The following is a 13,739-nucleotide window of genomic DNA, read 5'->3' on the forward strand; positions in this document are numbered from 1 at the left end:
TCCTCAGCACCACATAAGCAAAAAGAAAAAAAGCCAGAAGTGGCACTGTGGCTCAAGTGGTAGAGCACTAGCCTTGAGCTGAAGAGCTGAGGGATAGCACCCAGGCCCAGAGTTCAGGCCCCACGACCGGACCCCCCCCCCAAAAAAAAAGCTAAATTTAATTTAATATTGGTAAGTATTAAATTTTTTTTAAAAGCTGGGCTCTGATGGCTCATGCCTGTAATCCTAGCTACTCAGGAGGCTGAGATCTGAGGATTGAGGTTCAAAGCCAGCCTGGGCAGGAAAGTCTGTGAGACTCTTATCTCCAATTAACCACCAGAAAACCAGAAATGGCGCTGTGTATGGCTCAAGTGGTAGAGCACTTGCCTTGAGCTGAAGAGCTCAGTGTCAGTGCCCAGGCCCAGAGTTCAAGCCCTATGACCACCAACAACAAAAAAGTTAAAATATAAAATGAAGCAAATAATGGTGAGACTTAGACGTTCTTTACTAATTTAATACCAATTTTAGCTAGGTACCAAAATTTGGAGGATCATGGTTTGAAACCAGCCTAGGCAGAAAAATCTGCAAGATTCCATCTCCAAAATAAGCAGCAAAGCTAGGCTAGAGATGGCATTGTCCAAAAAGAAATATATGCATCATCTGACTTATGCAACAGTACCCCTCTGTGCAGCACTTTTATAATAATTTAAAATAATGTGTCAGACACTGGTACTCATCCTATAGTCCTAGGTACTCAGGAGACTGAGACGTGAGGACTGAGATTTGAAGCCAGCCTGGGCAGGAAAATCTGCAAGACTCTTAACTCCAAGTAACCACCAGGAAACCAGAAGTGGTGCTGTGGCTCAAAGTGGTAGAGTGCTAGCCATGAGCACAAAAGCTCAGGGACAGTGTCCAGGCCCTGAGTTCTAATCCCAGAACCACTTCTCAAAAAAAAAAGATGTGTGAAATGATGTTTCTCTCATTTCTGTTGTGCTCATTTCAGGTGTTTGATTTTGCTCTTAAACTTTTAATTTTGTCATGATGGTGGCTTTACAAAAGAGTTGCAATTGCAGGACCAAAATCCCCTTTTTATCAGCTTCCTCTCAAGTTCATCTTACATAATCATGGCCAGGAAAGTTTGCAAAGATTCAGACATTATCTTGGTAACTGCTGTAATATTATTAATGACATTCCATATTTAATTCAGATTTTCCCATTCTTCCACTGACGTCCTTTCTCTATGCTAGTTTCCAAATCAGGATGTCACCTTGCATCTCTATATCACATGTCCCGAGTCTCTTCTGGCCTATGACAGTTTCTCAGTTTCCTTGTCTAACTTTTAAAGAAAGGTGCTCAGGTAGTTCATAGCATGTCTCTAACTTTGGTTTGCTTGGTTTGCCCACAGATCTGACAGAAGTTACAGGCTTGGGGGAATAAGGCTCTATGGAAGTCACGCTCTCACATCACCCTACTGAAGGTATATGATGCTCACTTGACTTCACCCAGGTGAGCATCCCCCTGGTCACGGGGCTTCTGGACTTTATTTTCTATACTTCATCCTGCTTTAATTCTTTGTCATGCATATGCAGAAAGAGTGAGCTTGGATATGCTTCATCAACAGAAGAACTCCACCAATGTGAGTGTTAAATTTTTTATTTGAAAGCAAGAATTCATATCCAGGGCTTGACTGGACAAGGAAAGAAGATGGATGTATAGCCAGGACATCAATGTTTAATTGGTCTGGAGACTAGCCAGGGAGGCAGGCGGAGATGGAGATGGCTTTGAGATTTATGTCACTGCTAACAGCAAAGAGTTCAAGATACTTGGAACATAATATTCTCTTTTAGACTGGAGCCCTGGGGATGGGGTAGACTACCGTACCTGCCTAATTAGAAATAGCATGATCAAGAAGGGTGATTCTGCTAGAAAAGCAAGGGGGTGTGGAACTAACTCTAAGAACTGACTATATTTCAGCTATTAAGGCAAAATCTTCCTAGCTCTGCTAGCTGAATGTGATGGGTATTTTCTCTTTCTCTCTCCCTCCCTTCCCTCCTCCCTTATCCCTTCTTCCCTCCTACCTTCTCTCTTACACTCTCTTTCTGTCTCAGTGCTGAAGATTGTAATGAGTGTCTTACATGTTCTGGGCAAGTACTCCTTCACTGTGCTACATTCCTAACCCTTGGGTTTTTTTTTTTTGAAGTAGGATCTTGTGGCATGAGCCACTGGCACCAGACTATCTCTGCCTTTTGGTATAGTCAAAGGATTAGAATTAGATGGTTTTTACCTGATGGTGTGCTAGTAAATATTTAACAGCTACAGCGCCAAAATGAATATAATCCTTCCAAGAATCAAGAGGGGAGAGAAGCAACCAAAACCATGCCTATGAGAACTGTTGTTAGAGTGGTGGTAGAACCAGTTATGGTGGTGCCTACCTATAATCCAAGCTCTCAGGAGGCTGAGCTAGAAGGATGGTGAGTTCAAAACCAGACTCTCAAACAAAACAGGAGTGATGGCAGTGTGTCTTAGGTGGAGTCTCCTGATGCCAAGTCTAAAGTAGGATTGGGAGGTGGTGGGGGAGTAATTCCTGAGCAAGTACTCTCCCATTTGAGCCACATCTTCAGTCCTTTGGCTTTGGGTCAGTTACTAGATAGGGTCTGGCATTTTCGCCCAGGCCAGCCCGGACTGCAATCCTATCTACAGCCTTTCACATAGCCAGAATCATAGACATGAACCACCAAGCTTAGCTTATTTGATGAGATGAGATTCTGCTTTTTGCCCAGGCCCCAAGTATCTACCTCTTGAGTATCTGGGATTATAGTCATAAGCCATTGCACCCTGCCTGAAATGATTATTTATTGAGAGACTACTCAGATGACATGTTAGGAATGAGAGAAATGGAATAGGACAGGAAAGAAAGTAAGGCAAATGCACAGATTTGGCTGGTCACCTCAGCCCCAATTCCACCACCAAGTCCCCAGCTTCAGGCAAGGGGATGGGGGCGGGGTGGGGGAGGGTACTTACATACCCCACTTAGAATACAAGATGCCTTCAGGGGGAGGTGGTCACTTCTCAGGCATTTCCTGGCACAGAAGTTCCCAGGAGGTCCCTCAGGAGAAGGGGTAGCTAGGACCTGTGAGCAACCAATCATCACCACAGCTGGGGGACAAGTGGACCAGGCTGGGCGAGGGTCAGAGGGAAGAGGCCTAGGATGACCCACTATTTGGAGGTCACCAGGCTGATGATCATTTTTATGGAGAAATTGATAGGGATAGAGATGTCCAACATGGTAGAGGTCATGGTAGCGGTGCTGCTTTCCCACTACCTGGGAAGTTGGCTGGGCCTATGGAGGTGGCAGTGGTGGCTGTGGGGAGGGGTGTTGAGGTGGGTGACAATGACTATGGACAAGGTTCTGGTGACCAATGTGTGTAAAGATTGCACATATCCAACTCTCTATTTTTTCAAGGTTTGTCTTTCTTTTTATACCTTGTGTTTCTACAATAGTCCTGGGCATGGAAACCAATTAAAATTTCATCTTGTCAAAACCAGATGATGGAGGCATGAGTAAGAGCATGGAAACTCATTCACTTCACTAGAGCAGTCCTGCTGTGTGTATTTCCTTTAAAAAATAATGCATACATTCCCTGGGGCTATAATTTCTTTGATTCGCCTCTATGTAGTTCCGCAGGAACTGGTGACTACAGACTTGTTAACACAGCAAACCCATGAGTGGAGTTGAACAAGGCAACATGGTGCCAGGAAGTCCACAGGTTTCCTGGAATGGGTCCACCCGCAGGCAGTGTGAGACTGCTGGTTCCTGCTGTAAGGCCTTGCTTGTGTGGACCAGGGCCTGGAGACTGCACCTGTGGGTAGGCTGGTCAGCGAGCTGAGCTGACAGTCCTGTCAGCTGACAGTCCTGAAGTCTGCAGCAGGTGAGCAGATGTGATTATTTCTCTCTTGGTGTCTGCCAGGGTCTCTTCCTCTCTCTCCTCTTCCCTCCCCAGGGTAAGACATTGAGGCAGGAGTGATGGACAATGTCATGCCAAACACTGACCATATTATATTTGCAGCAAAGCAGCTCTCTACCTAAGACATATCCTGGGACAAATGCAAACTTCATTCCTATAGTGAGTATCTACTGAGCATCAGAGATGAGCCATGCATGTTGGGGATATAGAAATGAGGAAAGAAGAATACTCTCCCTTCCTCCCAGGGCTAATGCTCCAGTAAGTTCAAAGGCTCATTCTCCACACCCAGACAAGGTAGAAAAGACTCAGTGAAACTGATCAAGGACAGATAACTAAAGGTGGAGCTATGATTTTATCTGAGATCAGCTTGCTCTCAAAACCCTTGCCAGGGTCTGGGAATGTGGCTTAGTGGTTGAGTGTTTGCCTAGCATGCATGAAACTCTGGGTTTGATTCCTCAGTACCATATAAGCAGAAAAGGCTGGAAGTTGCACTGTGGCTCAAGTAGTAGAGCAAAAAGAAGCTCAGGGACAGTGTCCAGGCCCTGAGTTCAAGTCCCAGGATGGGCAAAAACAAAAACAAAATACCCATGCCATAGACAGGATTGTCTATACTGTCTGCAGTAGAGCTTTTTGCTTGTGGATATTTTTAAACAACCAACTCCCCTCCCCCTGCTGCGTGCCATTTTTCTGGCTATTCTATAAAGCCACCATTCCAATACTGTCTGGAAGGTCTGCCAGCTAGCACATCCTGTACTCTTCCACTGAAGATCAAGCTTCTGTCCCAAGAGATGGCATGGAATCCTTGTTCTGCTGCCTGACCCATTAGGACCAGGGCTCTCTCCATGTAGACCTTAGTTTTGCCTGAGAGTCTGTCTGTCTGCCACCAACAAACAAGATTTTCTTCCAGCTGTATTCTGTCACTGTGTCATATAACCAGCAACTGGGCTGACACGGGCACTTCTCCCTCTGAACCTCAGTTTGGACCCCAAGCAGGTTCTGTCATTGGCTCCCTAACTGCAAGGACAAGTATCTGCTTCTGAGGAAGCCAGAAGAAGGAGAGGCTGCTTACCTGAGTCTGGCTTGGCACATCCTATTCTGCACAGGCACAGCAGACATGCTTTCAAACAATCCTGTGAGGCATCATTAGTTCTCATAATAATCAGGACTGTCAGTTGTGAGCAGAAAAAGACAAAACCAACACAACCACCAGCTCTCAAATGGCTCAAGGCAAAAGGATTCCATAACTGAAAAACTGGATCTTGCATTTGTTGGACCATTGTGTGGCCAATATAGGTCTAAGAATTCTTTGAATCCTCTATATAATGTATTGGGGAAAGAGCTAATATTAGCTTGTCACTGTAATGTTTTACAAGGGATTTAAAGCCACTCTCCAAATGCTAAGTAAGCATTTTTAGGGAACTGATGAAAGAAAAGTGGTGGAAGCATTGTATTTGGTGAATACGGGTGATGGAGAATGAAAGGAGATAAAGCACGGAAAGCTGATGAAGTTACTGAGCAAAAGGGCTGCAGCCTTGTACACTGGCGCCACCTTCTGGAAAGAAGCTGAGTACAACAGCTCCATTTCTGCTTCAGCGTGCACCAAGGCTTCTAGAGGGCATGAAAGGGAGAGAATTAATTTCAACAAACTCCCCATCTTCCTCTGCTCAGGACCTTTCAACTTTTCTACTGATGTTTTTACTTTTTTGGAGTTTTCAGGTCCTGGGGCTTGAACTTGGGGTGTAGGCACTATCCCTGAGCTTTTTCTCTCGAGGTTAATTAGTGCTTTACCACTTGAGCCACAGCTCCACTTATGACTTTTGGGTGATTAACTGGAGCTAAGAGTACCATGGACTTTCCTGCTCAGGCTGGTTTCAAACACTGATCTTCAGATCTCAGCCTCTTGAGTACCTAGGATTACAGATGTGATTCACCAGAGTCTGGTATAATGTTCCTTTTAATAAAATACAACTATAAACATGCTCGTCTGTTGTACTGGAAGGGCAGTGGATTCTGTGCCATGTGCTTCACACATATTCTAATCATCCTCACGGCAGCTGTAAGAGGCAGACGTCATTAGTATTTCATCTTTGTATACTAACGATAGCTTGTTTGCTTGTACAACTACTTAAAGATAATTTTTTTTAAAAAGAGATGGTATGGGCTTGGAATGTGACTTAGTGGTAGAATGCTTGCCTAGCATGCATAAAACCCTGGGTTTGATTCCTCAGTACCACATAAACAGAAAAAGCCAGTAGTGATAGAGTGCTAGCCTTGAGCAAAAGAAGCTCAAGGACAGTGTCCAGGCCTGATTTCAAGCCCCAGGACAATAATAATAATAATAATAATAAAGATGGCTTGCTTGGTGCTGGTATATCCTAACTATAATCCTCAGGAGACTGAGAACTGAAAGTCCCAGTCAAATTCAGACTCGGCAGACAAAAAACACTTAGAAATGGAGCTGTGGCTCAAGTGGCAGAGCACCAGCCTCGAGCCAAAACAACAATTAAGCAAGAAAATGAAGCTGGGCACTGGTGTCTCATGTATGTAATCCTAGTTGCTCAGGAGACTGAGATCTGAGAATCAAGGTTCCAGCTTTGAGTCCATGAGACTCTTATCTCCAATTAACCACCAGAAAACTGCAAGTGGAGCTGTGGCTCAAAGTGGTAGAACACTAACCTTGAGCAAAAGAGCTTAGAGACAGCACCCAGGCCCTGAATTCAAACCCCAGCATAGGCATACTAAATAAATATATCGATAATAAATGAAATCTGAAGCTTATAGTGGTCTTACAACCTCTAAGGTTAAATTGTTACTCAATTTTTAGATTAAGATTCAAATCCAGTTCCATCTGGGTTCCGAGTCCATCACGGGCTGGATTTTCCAGAAACCAGAATCAGAAATGGAAAGTTTCATGTAGAAAACTTGTTGCAGATTAGTGTCTGGATCATATCACATTTTTGGAAGGGAAATTCTGAACTTCAATGCAGCTGCTGCTTGAGGTGGCAAAGTGGCTGAATCTCCATCCAACAGTCAAATAGCTATCTCAGGAAAGGAATATGAACTTGGGCTGAGCTGCTCTCCTGAGTTGAGAGCCAGTCCCCAAGAGAACTCAGCAGGGCCTAGAAAGGTGGCTCAGTGATAGCGTGCTTGCCTTGCATGCATGAGGCCCTGGGTTCCATTCCTCAGCAGCAGAAAAAACTGGGAGTGGCGCTGTGGCTCAAGTGATAGAGTGCTAGCCTTGAGCTGAAGAGCTGAGGGACAGCGCCCAGGCCCAGAGTTCAAGCCCCACAACAGACCAAGAGAAAGCGAGCGAGTGAGCGAGAGAGAGAGACAGAGAGAGAGAGAAAACTCAGCAGAGAGCTGTGATCAACACTACTCCGGAAGCTGGGGGGTATAAGTTCCTGATAAGTCCTGGAGAAGCTCTGGGCAATGAAGCACAGTGGGTATCCTCTACAGAGCTGTGTCTGGACTGCACACCCTGCTACTCAGTGCATCACCCAGTCCATTGCTCAGTACTCTGGAGTAGACGTTCAGCGGTCAGTGTCACGAGTTGTGGAAGCATTGTGGATTGTGGATTTAAAGAATGAGTATAGCCAGGCGCCGGTGGCTCACAACTGTAATCCTAGCTACTCAACAGGCTGAACTCTGAGGATTGCGGTTCAAAGCCAGCCTGGGTAGGAAAGTCTGTGAGACTTATCTCCAATTAACCATCAGAAAACCAGAAGTGGTGCTGTGACTCAAGTGGCAGAGCACTAGCTGTGAGCTGAGGAGCTCAGGAACAGCACCCAAGCCCAGAGTTCAAGCCCCACAACTGACATCATCATCATCATCATCATCATCATCATCATAGTGCCAGTGTAACAAAAGCAACTGTGAAGAAAATAAGAGTAACAACTTGCCATACTAGGAATCAAAGCATATGCCATGGTTTTATTACCCAGAAGTGTACTTGTAAGAGTTTATTATATAGTAAAATGTTATTTCAAATAATGGGGAAATTACAGAGTGTTTGATAACTATCGTGACAACTGGATATTTAAGAGGATACATTAATTTGATAGTACCTCAAACCATTTCAAATACAAATCCCAGGTGGATTAAATAACTAAAATATGGGCTGGAAACGTAGCTTAGTGGTAGAATGCTTGACTAGTTTGCATGAAACCCTGGGTTTGATTCCTCAGTACCACATAAACAGAAAAATCCAGGAATAGCACTGTGGCTCAAGTAGTAGACAGCTAGTCTTGAGTAAAAGAAGCTCAGGGACAGTACCTAGGCCCTGAGTTCAAGCCGCAGAACTGACCAAAGAAACCCAAAAACTGAAATACAAGATAAAAGTCCTAAAATATTAGAAAAAAATACTCTTTTTTTTTTGGTTGGTTGTGGGTCTGAACACTGGGCCTGGGCACTGTCCTGCAGCTCTTCAGCTCAAGGCTAGCGCTCTACCACTTGAGCCACACCGGCACTTCCGGCTTTTTCTGCTCATGTGGTGTGAACCCAGAGCCTCATGCATGCACGGCAAGCTCTCTACCACTGAGCCACCTTCCCAGCCCCTCCTATTTTTTTTTAATCTACTAGTGTAGAGAAGGCCTTGTTCAATCAAGATACATGATGAACACTAAAAATGAAAGGATGGATTAAATTATCAGCTCAACAGCTGAAGCCTTCCCATGACAAGGCAAAGGTAAAAGACAGATACTCACTGGGCACTTGTGGCTCATACCTATACTTGTAGCTACTCAGGAAGCTGAGATATGAGCATTGTGGTTCAAAGTCTACCTGGGCAGGAAAGTCCATGAGACTTTTCTCTGAAACTAATGACCAAAAATCTGGCAGTTGAGCTGTGGCTCAAGTTGGTAAAGAACCAGTCTCGAGTGAAGAAGCTAAGGAACAGTATCCAGGCTGAGTTCAGTACTGGCTCTCAGTTCAGTGATGCTCTGTAAGACAAGAGTTATTCAAGATTCTTACCCTTCTCCCCAGTAAAATGACAACTTGCTCTTTTAGTTGGTGGTAATGTTGGTCATGGTGCTGTCTCTGAGCGTTTTTGTTCAAGGCTAGTACTCTACCAGTTGGAGCCACAGTGTCACTTCCAGTTTTTTGGTAGTAAATTAGAGATAAGAATCTCATGGACTTTCCTATCCAGGCTGGCTTTGAACCTCAATCCTCAGATCTCAGCCTCCTGAGCAGCTAGGATGACAGGTGTGAGCCACTGGTGCCTAGCTGACAATTTACTTTTTTTTTTTTAATGGAGGCAAGGCAAAGAAGAAATACAAATTGCCAAGAAAATATAAAATTGCCAATAAATGGGAAAGTGCAATAATTACATAACAATCAGGCAATGCAATATGTAATGATGTAATACTTGGGACAATAAAAAAAAAATTTAACGTCAACTAAGTTCCGTTTTTCACCTGTGACATTCACCAACGCTGAAGCCATTCCCTGCAATGTGGGGAGGAGAGGGGGGTGATGAACTCCAATTTGTTCTCTATTCTCCTCTGCCTCCTCTGTGCCCCAGGAGGCTTGCACAGGCCACATCAGCTGGCTTGTTCTGCCATCTGGGCGGAGGTCAGCCCAGTAGGACAGGGAGGGGAGAGAGTAATCAAGGCCTGTATTCCCTCGGCTTGTCCCCTGTGGGGCCTCACTGCGATGGCTTCATCCATCTCACTCCACATGACTCTGTTCCTCCACTAAAGAACACTCTCTCTTTGCTCCATAAGCTCTTCAGAGGGTATCAATAGTCCCATGCTTGTCAGGCCTATAGGGTTGCTCCACTCATTACAAATAGTACCTTTTTATTTTATTTTATTTATTTTGCCACTTATGGGACCTGAACTCTGGGCCTGAGCACTGTCCCTCAGCTCTTCTGCTCAAGGCTAGTGCTCTACCATTTGAGCCACAGTGCCACTTCCGTCTTTTTCTGCTTATGTTGTGCTGAGTGCATGCAAGGCAAGCACTCTACCACTGAGCCACCTTCCCAGCCCCCTTTTTATTTTTTTGCCAGTCCTGGGTCTTGAACTCACTGTTAGTAAGCTTTTTTTTTTCTCAAGGCTAACACTCTACCGCTTGAGCCACAGTTCCACTTCTGGCTTTTTTGGTAGTTAATTGGAGATAAGAATCCCATTGAAAAGTGAACTGAGCAGCTCAAGGGCAGTGATGGGAGGGAGGAATGAAAGAGAACAAGGGAACACCTGATAGTAAACAAAGCAATGTACACATCACCCTATTTGTAAGAAATAGTTTTATTGTTAAAGGTTATAGAGTTCATAAGCTATGTAGATTAAGATAATGATGACTATCATTGTGAAGATTAAAAGGTGTTTGTGATTATAGCTAAGTATAACTATGCCACAGTATTGTGAAATTTATATAGTCACTTAATCTCAATAAAGAAATATTGGGGGGGGCAGAATCTCATTGACTTTCCTGGAACTTTGATTCTTTGGTCTCAGCCTCCTAAGCAGCTAGGACTACAGTCGTGAACCTCTGGCACTGTGAACAAGGGACTTTAATGCTTAATGTTTTAGTCTTCTTACAACAAAAATACATTCATACATCATTATGTAATAAAAAGACATTATTTAAAATGACTATAGCAGGTGTTTTCTTACTTAAAAGTAAATGCTAATATATATATATATATATATATGTATACATATATAATTCTTAAAATACACTCACAAACACCCAATAAATTAATGGTTCTTTCTGCCCAGCTGGCATTCTAAAAGAGGAGATTGGAGGCAGAGCGCTTCAATGAACTTCTCAAGCAGAGGAGGTATTAGAGCATGACAGTGTCTTGCCACTTTCTCTTCAGGTAGAAATATGCAGAGCCTGGACAGGCTGTGAAACTTAACTTGTGGCTCAGCTATCCTGAAATTGAAATGCAGATTCCGAATCCTTATTATTTTCACATTAATAATTCATTACTTTTATGATCACAATTCATGGTAGTCTCAGCGACGGCTCTGGTGGACTTGACACAGCTTCTCCTTGCCAGTCAGCAAGAGCTATACAATCTCTCTGTTTTTTTTACAATTGTACCTGTAGATTTCTCTGAACCAGTCAGTGTTCCATTCAAATGAAGTGCCAAACTTGGTTGAATAGGTAATAAAAACCTCATCAAAACTGACTTTTTTTTTTGCCAGTCATGGACCTTAACTCTGGGCCTGGGTGCTGTCCCTCAGCTCTTCAGCTCAAGGTGAGCGCTCTACCGCTTGAGCCACAGCACCACTTCTGCCTTTTTCTGTTTATGTGGTGCTGAGGAATCAAATCCAAGGCCTCATGCATGCAAGGCAGACACTCTACCACTAAGCCACCTTCCCGGCCCCCTCATGAAAACTGATACATCATAAACTTCCTTGCAATTTCAACTTTTCATGGAAGAAAAACAAATAGCCCTCTTTACTTTCGGACACAAAGTCACCAGACGCCTAACCCAAAGCCCAGTCCCCAGCTTCATGAGTGTCAGGTAGTAACAGTGAGCCACCAAAGTAGAAGTGGCACCCTGACCTTCCAATCACCACAATGGTGACATTGAAACCAGAGCTCTCCCTTGATTTCTGCAACCCCAGCTCTTGTCCTGTTTGCATTCAGTCCCTTTCCATTCATAATACCTAGCATAGTTTCTGCTTCTGTACCCTGAATATAACCCTGAATACTGCTTGGAAGATAGTATTCAGGAAGTCATCCCAAAGGCAAAAGGGGGAGAAATAGAAGAAAAAGAAAAACCTAGTTCTATTAGAAGAACATTCCATCTGGTCAAGTACCTGAATAACTCAAGCTCTAAAAACTGAAAATATGGAAAACAGAGAGATAGGGGAATAATATTCTAAAAAAATAATTCAGAAAAAGGAAAGAAAGAAAAGGATATTCCAATGGCTGTTTCAAGGCAGTTCATTGTGAGAGTTTAGAATATTTTAAAAAAAACTTGCAAAGAGACAAAACCAGTTTCTATAAAAATGAAGATTCAGGGGCTGGGAAGGTGACTCAGAGGTAGAGTGCTTGCCTTGCATGCATGAGGCCCTGGGTTCAATTCCTCAGCACCACATAAACAGAAAAAGCTGGGAACGGAGCTGTGACTCAAGTGGTAGAATGCTAGCCTTGAGCTGAAGAGCTGAGGGACAGCACCCAGGCCCAGAGTTCAAGCCCCACAACTGGCAAAAAAAAAAAAAAAAGACTGAGGTCTTCACAATTTAGAAAAAGTGATTGATTTGCAACCTGGAATTTTATATCTAGGCAAAGGATCAGCCATGTACCAAGGTAGAATAAAAGTGTTTGAGATTACTCACAAGGACATTTTTTCCCTCAGAATGCCACAGAGAAATGTTATCCATACACATTAATTTAATCATAAAAGGTATAGCATCCAGGACATTGGGCATCCAAATTAAAAGTAGAAAAGTATCCCCCAGATGGTGGTGAACAAGAACCCCAAATGTCAGCCTAGATAGAGAAGACAACCAAGTGAAATTGTAGCAAGCCACCCAACTGCAGAAGTTTGTAGAAAAGGCACAGAAAAGATGGGCACATGCATGCATGCACGTGCGCGCACCCACACTTGCGTGCGCACACAGACAGACAGACAGGAGGCTATGCACATATTGGAACAAATGAAAGACAACAAAAAACTGAAACTACATTAGTATTGAGACTAAAATGTTCCCTGGCTATCATGCCTAGGTAAACACAGTATCGCTTCAGAACTACCAGGCAGCCCACCCACCATCAGAAGCTTCAAGATGTCACCTACAAAGCTGAAACCAATTGACAGGTGTTTTGGTTCTTGGCTGAAGCCTTGCTTCTGGAGAGCACAACACCTGCTTTGTCCCATGTCACCAAGTCCTGTTCCTCAGGAGGAGGGAGAGTGCTGGGGAAGTTTCTTCCTTGACCTCATTTATTTAGGAGTGTGTAACAGCATCCTCTGGGCCCGCCTGGGCTCAGACACTAAAACTATTCCTGTTCTCAAGGAACCTGCAATCTGAAGATGCACTGGGCATGTCCCGTGGTCATATCTGTCCTTTAGCCTATGTGGGTGTGGGTATGGTACTAGGGCTTGAAGTCAGGGCCTCTTGCTCTGACTTGGCTTTTTCACTCAAGGCTGATACTGTACCACTTCAAGTCACAGCTCCACTTCTGATTTTAGTTTGTTTTTTGCTGGTTAATTGAAGATAAAGTATCACAAACTTTTCTGCCTGGGCTGGCTTTAAACCATGATCCTCAGATCTCAGTCTCCTGAGTAGTTAGGATTACAGGCATAAACCTAGCTCTGTGTGTGTGTGTGTGTGTGTGTGTGTGTGTGTGTGTGTGTGTGTGTGTGTGTGTGTGTGTGTGTGTGTGTGTACATGCATATGCGTGCTGGTACTGGGGCCTGAATTCAGGGCCTTGCACTCTTGCTTGGCTTTTTAAAGGTTCTACCACTCAAGCCATACCTCCAGGTCCCTCGCTTAATTAACTTTAAACAATACATTGCCTTATTTTTTGTTCTGTCTTACACTGGTGAAACTTTTCTGTGGCGTGAATTTTGTTTCTGCTCCAAGAGCTCAGAAGCCAGATCACTCCCATCTTCACACACACAGGAAAAAGCTGAGCAAACTGAAGACCAAGAAATCTTAGACTCCTTAGCAAATTGAGGTGACAGGGCAATGGCTGCTGTAAAAGTCAGAAAGACAAATAATAACAGGACTGCAGCTTGCCAGTAGCGAAACCCCTTGAACACAGTAACATTTAATAAGTATTTACCAATTGCTGGAGTCAGAGGATGGCCTGGCTTGAGGGTTTAAAAAAAGGATGGGC

The sequence above is a fragment of the Dipodomys ordii genome, unplaced genomic scaffold (assembly GCF_000151885.1).
Source record: "Dipodomys ordii isolate 6190 unplaced genomic scaffold, Dord_2.0 Scaffold13, whole genome shotgun sequence".
Taxonomy (NCBI): domain Eukaryota; kingdom Metazoa; phylum Chordata; class Mammalia; order Rodentia; family Heteromyidae; genus Dipodomys; species Dipodomys ordii.